We start from the raw sequence: 8,588 nt of genomic DNA on the forward strand, positions 1-8,588 counted from the left end.
TAACGGGTTCAGGATATTCCATCTTATACCCTACTTTTATAATGAGTGAAGAATGTTAAATATTTTGGTAAAATATATTATTTGCTTTTTTTTAACTTAATCTATTTTTATATACAACGAGCTGGTACCCGTAGCTTTACACGCGAATTTTAAAATTTAAATCCTTTTGCTTCTTAGGAAAAGGCCTTATTATGTATTATGATAGAGTCTTACAAACATATACGTAAACTTAAGCAAGTATAAATAAGATACATATTATTCCAGTGTTCATTGTTAAGAGGATCAGATTTTAAACTTACTCTTATATCATACTTTGTACAAGCATTTCTGGTTTGAGTGGTTTATACAGTATTTCCGCAGCTATAGCTAGGTTTGCATTGTTTCCGCTTTCAAGAAAACAAAAATAAATATGTCTCGGAAATTTATTATAGTTTTATTACAGCCTTGTCATATACTTTTGGTATAAGAAATTTCCGATAGCATGGTTTGTTTTTTTTTTTTTTTTGTCTCCTTGAATAAAATATGATGTAAATTCATAGGACTGAGAATTCCTATCCCAGTGAAAATGAGTCTAATACTTGTCAGTTAAATTTACTTACATGCCACCGTCGAATTTACGAAGAATTTTGATACATACTCCGATTCTAAGAAACACATATTATTTTCACACACATTTAGTGAATGTGATAGGAATTTTGCTATTTAAAAATATAACAAATTTATTTATTGTATTCTATTATCTGGCCTCGCGTTATCGTACATTATCGATGTTATAAACTTTAGATAAGTAACGTTTATGACCTTTAAGATATACGTATATGGATTAGACAAATTTAGATTACAGGTGTAAGAAAATTTTTAATGGATTTTTACAATACTCTTTTACAGTCATGGAAACAGTTGGATAATTAATTTTATCCTTCATAGTTCGAGCTATTTGACATTTTATGTTTTAAGGTATTTATAACTTTTAAGGCTTATTCTGTTCATATTTTATAGTGTTATTGAGTTTTTTATGTACTGAACAATATAATGTACTCGTAACTATTGAATTACCTATTGCCTCGTATTACTACAAAACTTTAACATTAGGGTATACTATATAGTTTAGGCCATACTACTTTCTTATTTTCATGATTGATGGATTCTAAGATGATTCTACCTTCAGACTATTGTGCCACGATGACGTCTACACTAACAACCACGATTAAATACAGAAATGTAATTGATGGCAAAGTACTAAGCTTACATATTTGCTTCATCAGCAAAGTCACTTGATTATACAATCCATTCACTCAGCTAAAGGAATCCTTCTACTTGGTTAGCTCAACAAAGCAACACTTGTTTCAACAAAACAAACTTGCTAAGACTAATCAATTTAATCCGTTGGAGCCAACCACATGTTGAATATAACAAACAAATGTAGTAATTAAAAATAAGCCAAATCATCACAGGAACTTTATGGGCTCATCAGGTAGAGCCCTATATTTGAGTTTATTTCAAATCTAATAGAGTCCCATGTACAATGTGAATTACAAGTATGGATACACTCTACTTAGTTCTTATGTTTAAAAGAAGGCGGGATGGAAATAGGGACATCTTTATACGAAATAGAAGTGAACTTTTTAGTCGCTTTTAGTTATAACTAATCCATTTCTCAAAAATAGGCTTTGGGGGGGGGGTTAAAAATATTTAAAATGTTAATATTTTTCAATATTTAATATTTAAAATATTAAAGATTATTAAGTGGCATCTCATTTGAAAGATATTGATTAAAGAAGAAGAATAGTGTAAAATAGAGGTTTCTAACTAAAACTCAGTATAAAATATCAGCTCACTAACAATAATTAGGTTAAAATCAGGAATGAATCCTGCTTAAACCGTCAAAGGCCAAAGGTATATAAATGTATACCAATTTTGTATATGACATACTTAAAGTATATAACATTTCCGTATTAAAATGAAGGATTTTTTACACTAATGATTGGTATAGCGTATGGCGACATAACCGTATCTCTTTTACAAGCTATATTACAAATTCTGGTGATTTTTGATGGTCAGTAGAAGTTGTTATAAAGTCCTTATCCATTTAAGAACATTTAGAATTTAAGTTTAAATATGAGTGTCTTAGAGCTCTTCTATTGGAAAGTGAAACAGTTCTTATAAAAGCCCATTTTATAACTGGTATTTCTTTTCAATATTCAATGATATTCGATTGCTTAAACTCAGTGATTTCATTATACAAAAAATATTTTAGGTAATTTCTTAGCAATTCTTAAGGCACACTCTCTAACCGTTGCAGAAAAATCCCTACGATGTACTATAATGAAGCCCTATAATAGTTTTGAAATGATAGTATCTATATTTGAGGTACACCTTATGTTTTGGTATGTAGTTCTTGTGCTACAAAGGCTACTATCTCAGCGTCTTTGATTCTATACTCGAGATAATTTTTAAGATAGAATGAATATAAGTAAACCTGATATAATAGAGTGTGTGTATTTGCTTTCGAATCTCTGTTCTATATAATTTCTATAATAACAAATCCCTTTCGTACCCTTTAGCAGTGCCAAATGGAATCATCACTAGTTCCATGAATTTATCGATATTAACTAACGAAAATAAATTTAATTGATTCGTTATACCATTGCAAGTGACCATGCCTACTGAGGTCACCTTTTACTTTAAATTTAAGTCATGGATTGCATGATGAACTAATAGAAAGTTGGATTTTTACAATAATAAATTTATATTCAGCTACCCTAAATTAACTGCCCCAAAATTTCAGAAGAGGCCTATTTCGAGTAATTTATGTTCTCAGTTTTAAAATTCAACTGTGGCCTTTCGGAGTAATATTGCATTCGTTATTCCGTGAATCGCAATTGACCAGAGTAGTAGTCTACGATTCACGATATCAGATGAGCAGATTTTAAGAATAAACCGTCTACATTAATTTAATATTTGTCGAGTGCTGTACATACTGGTAATATATCGCTCTGCGTGACGTTCATTTGCATGTCATATACATACCGTTCCTTAATTTAAAATGTCGCATTCGACCCTTACAGTTGATTTTATAAGTTTTTTGTTATTCATTTCATGTAAATAATTCAAACGAAGCACAGAGTCAAAATTACCGTAAAGTGTATAGAAATATATAGAAGCTTGATACATTAATAAATATACTAGCATTATTTAGCCATTAAGCTTATTCGGTATTTAACTTTATTTAAGATTAATTATATAACGAAAGTTATAATAAATAACGCTTAATTAATCAGTGACAATTTATGTCCTGGAACAGTGCAGAGTAATATCGTAATACATTTAAACATATTGTGTTTTGAGTGCTATAGAAATGTAACAACAAACATTACTTTGAAACGTTAGTATTTCCTCATTAATACTAGACTAATGTTTTTAAGTATACACTTGTAACCTCAAAATATTGGTTTTATTTAAAAAATTTTGTATTAATGAACACAAATTTTTATTAGGAGTTATTTATTTTATACATTATTACTCCTTTAGCTAAAAAGACAGCTCCTAGAATTAGGACTTTTTGTCTAATTATTAATCTTTTTCTAACGGTATATTTTAAACTAGGAATACAGTTTTTTCGCAGGTTTCTGAATGCTTTTAGAACGAACTTCCTACATTGTGTTCTTTTTATTTATAACAAGCCTGTCCAAATCTTAAATTTTGCTGGAATACCAACACAATCACTGTCTTAGGGTATTGATTCAGCCTGAGTTGTCACTTAATAAATCACAAATTAAAACTACAACCTTTCCATCACTTATTACTAATAAGTCATGATAAGCATTGTAATGATTGTGTTTATGCGGAGGTCATCAGCAATCCTATTTTATGTCTTAGGGAAACTGTACTGTTGAATAAATAGAATCACCATAGCCCTGATTAGGTTTTTTTTTAATAATATTTATACTCTTTTCTGCATAAAATATGCCTGCTTATTATCGGGTAATAACACAACATCGAGTATACCATTGCGTCGTCACAGTTGTTTAAGACATTACGCAATTTAAATTTATTTATTTTATTGTTTATTTGGCACTTTTGTATTAGATAACTGTTAGTGGGTTTAAATAAATTGAATATGATTTCTAAAATTTATAAGGTATTTGGTTTATATTATTTGTTATATTATTGTTGTTTTATTCGGTATTTATTCAAGGTATAACATGTTTATGTTTGGTTTAGGCTAAAACAGGAGAATATTAACACGCTTTATACAGAGACTAGCAATTAGCTCCTTTCCCTCCAATTTATCGTAGAATAACAGGAGCTGCAAGTGAATATTTTTTATTACATAACTAACACTTCTTAGTACGCTAAATACGTAATGGTCCCTAAGGAAAATTTCAAACTCCTTGTTCACTTTTGAATTGTCATTGGGCTTTATGTTTAATGAACTATGTGTTGGGATCGTGACGTCGGAGATTGAAGCAGATGTTTGTGATTACCACTAAAATAAAAAGTTTTCTTCAGCATTTGATAATATTTTAATTAATAGCCATACCGATTTTAGCACCAAGTAAAATACCTCAGGATGAATTGGAGTAATTTAATATAAATGCCTTCTTCAGTAGAAAATGACTACTTCTGGCTATAGTAATCTACTTCCGGTGCGATAATGGTGTTTTTATTCTTGCCTGGATTAAGACATTGGGTAATAAATTGTTAAGGAAAGTGAACATAGACAAAATGTTACTCATTATGGTCTAAGGTATTACATGTGTATGACATAATATCTTGATCAAAAAGTATATATGTTCGTTGGTTCGAAAAATATAATTTCGGCTAAAAAACTAGTTTGGGCCATTTTCATACACTTCCAGCATGATATATTCGCGGTGAAGCTGTATATTCGTAGGACAGCGGAATGTTATAAAAACAAAATATAGTGTTGCTTCTGCCTGCAACCTCATTTAACCACTATATTTTTTTAATCTTCATGAAAATGCTGTTTTATTATGTTTATTTTGTGAGGAGCTATGTGTGAATTTGCATATTTTCAGTATAGGGAGAAATGTTCAAAGATAAATTCGGATTTTATATGAGTTTCAATACTATTAGCCCCTATGCGTGGTTTAGCTTCACAATATAAAATATAATATCATTTTAAGATTAAGTTGTTTCAAATTTCTAGCTTATAACTCATAATGAGATACATTGAAATTGACAACATTGAGACAGATAGTAGTGTATAACGTATGAATGGGTAGAGTTCAGCAGCCGTGCCCATATAGACACAATTGAGTGGCGTGATCTCGGCAACTGTCACCGATAAATGATCTTCACCCCACTTAGTTGTGATTCGTGCCGGAGTTAATCTCAGAGACAGAGTTGCTCCTTTTGTTCCGAGAGCACGGCTTCTTTGCCCTCCATTCTCTATCAAATTTAGAGAATTATTTACCTCAAATGCGTGGATTTAGTTCTACCTGTTCCACGTTATTTCTACTAGTTTTGTGAGTCCCATCCGTTTAGGCAACGTCCCTAAGTGTTGAGAACTCAATATTGTATATTCATCTTCAACACCAGTCTGCAGATAGTGTGTCAACCTATGATAATCCATTCTAGAGGAGGATATTCCTGTACAAGTGCCGTGCAGTGTTACATATGAAATCAACTCATGCAATCTGACATTACATTTGCACTATATACTTAAATATTCTCTTGTCATATGCATCCATCTCCTAAATTAGCGTTTTTGTACAGCCTATTGCAAGACAAAAGTTTAGTAGCACAAATATATAGATTTTACCTATTAATTTGTAGGTATTCTGTGTTGACTTTATCTATTGAACTGAAGTCATTTCCAAATACGAATTAGTAATAAACAAGATTTTCTAGGACTGGGAAAACCAAGATACGACTACTTAGAAACCATTATTCCGACATACCACTATATTATGCTGGAGTCTTTTAGATGTAGTATTGTCCCAGTGAACGTAGTCTTAATATTTATGTGTCATAAAAACTGTGAATACTATAAATACAAGGTTATAATACTAGTAATATATATTTATAGTATCTTAGAATGTAAACTAGCTAGGAATTTAAGTTTGTTTAAACAGATATACTGACTTTTGATATGCAAAAGGCCTACAGAATATGAGGGGTGATAAGGATCAGAAATTTGTATACAATGAGTTACAATGAGCTTTCGTTAGTTAGGGACCCGTATTAGAGGCATTGTATTTCATACGAGATCGACTTGAAATTGATAAAAGTTCGTTTTTTCTTCAATCGTGACACGCAATGACTTCTTGTTACCTCGCATATACATATAATATATAATATATACGTATATATATATATATATATACTATGTTGGTTTCATTATATATATACATATAAAAATTTATATTATATAGACTTAATAAGGCTTTCACATTATTACAAATATATATTGATCTTATGATGATTGATAACTTGTACAAACCACGAAGAAAAATATATTGTGTAGAGTTTTTAATATTTTATTAAGTCTCAGACTTTTTTAGTGTTGTTATTAATCGTACAACTCTAGAGAAGTTGTCTGAACTCTAGACTGAAATATATAACTTATACATTTACACTATACATACATACATGTATATATATATATATATATATATATATATATATATATATATATACAACACTAGAAAAGTCTGAGACTTTTAACTAGTTGCCAAATGTTAATTCAACGGCGGCTGTACACATATTGTATACATAGATTACTTCTTGTTTTGTAAAACTATATAAAGATGTAAACAATAAAATTATTTAATATTAAAGCAGTTCATACAAGTCAGGATATTTTATTATTTTTTTAATGTTATACCGTTTTTTATTGTTACGATTCACACACAAACAAAAAGAAAATCTATTACAAAACAAATGATGTTATATTGAATGCATAGAATGGGTTAGTATCTAGTAATCTATAGTTTACGTTCTGTTATGTTGTGTTTTTTCCATTATTGAACGTAAATTTATTTTATGTTAATGTATTATATAAATGGATAAAGTTATTTATTATTAGATTTAAATTTTATTTATTCTACGAATACTGCAGCACAAAAAATTTAGATTTTTTCGTCCAAACATAAATTTCTTTCTGCCTGAAGATGAAACCTTTGGTTTCGAAAGGCCTCGTCCAAAAAATAAACAATTTGGAAAAATTAGTGTTTTTATTAACATTTATTAATATTTAAAGAATTTTCCAATTGCTCCAAGAGTCTACAATAAATTTCTTTAGTTGCAGTCATCCAGTATTTTAATGGTTTTGTTAGTTCAAGCCATTCGAAAGATGAATAGAAATACATGAAGCAGAATATCAGTTTGAAAGGGTCAAAGCGCTTATTTTAATGAAGATATTTTATTCATATCAATATTTCCTTGTTATTTATAATTATATTACAAATAAAAAAATTATTTGTATTGATTTATCGTAGCGATTGGCTTTTTTGGTTTTTTAAATGAATGTATTTCAATTTTCTTAAAATTTTATAATACTAATTACACATTAATTTAGTTTAATGTTTACCTTTGTTACCAAAATATGTTTCAAGTAACTGATGTTACATTACCAATTGCATTGATTTGTCTTAAATAGCAAAACTATACCTCCTTGGACATTATAATAAAATTAGATGTTGTTTAACAAATACAGATTTAGTTTTACGATTAGTTTATGCATTATCTGTCAGGTTATGCCAGAAAAAAATTGTATATGGACTTTAAATTTTACATATAACTTCATTCCAACATTAATGAGTACTATGAACCGTAATGTATGTTTCTATTACGTTTTGTATAATTTGATGTCTATCTATATGTCCCCTGGACATCTAGAGAATGAAATGAACAATATATTTGATATTGTAAATTTAAGCACAGCACAACCAGTTACTACTCGTGTGGTGTGGCATATTTTTACGGTATTGTGATATGTAAAAAAATTACACAATTGTTAGTTACATTTAAATACTTTTTTCAGGCATTTAGTATTTTAAAATAAAATAATTCATTATAACAATAATACTAGTTTTATATGCCATTTTTTATACAATAACTACTGTGAATATCTTAAACACTAAAAGTAATTAAAATATTTGGTAAATACATGATTTATATATTATAATTATTAATAATCAATATTTCTTAAATAAAAATGTATATTATGCATCAAGATTATTTTTATTTCTATGTTTAAGTTTAAGAGGATATTAAGAAAAAATGTAAAATATATTAAATTTACATTTAGAAAACTGAAGCATCAATTATATAGTGGGAGTGATAATCTCCTAAAGGGAAACTTCATAATCCATTCACTTTGAGATATCGTTTCTAATTAGAGCTCATTAAATCCATTCACTGCGTAACTGCCTCTCAGGATTGATATTAAGTTATTAAATAAATTCCAGTTTGTTATATCTTATTTTCTCTTTAAAAGAAATATCAGCATTCTCATACTCAAGTTAAATGATTGAGTATAAGATCTATACTATTTGAAATATTACTTTTACTGAAATAATACTACGTTTGTAAGATCATTCAATAAAATATTTTAGTAC

Source organism: Homalodisca vitripennis, chromosome 2 (genome assembly GCF_021130785.1).
Source record: "Homalodisca vitripennis isolate AUS2020 chromosome 2, UT_GWSS_2.1, whole genome shotgun sequence".
NCBI lineage: Eukaryota > Metazoa > Arthropoda > Insecta > Hemiptera > Cicadellidae > Homalodisca > Homalodisca vitripennis.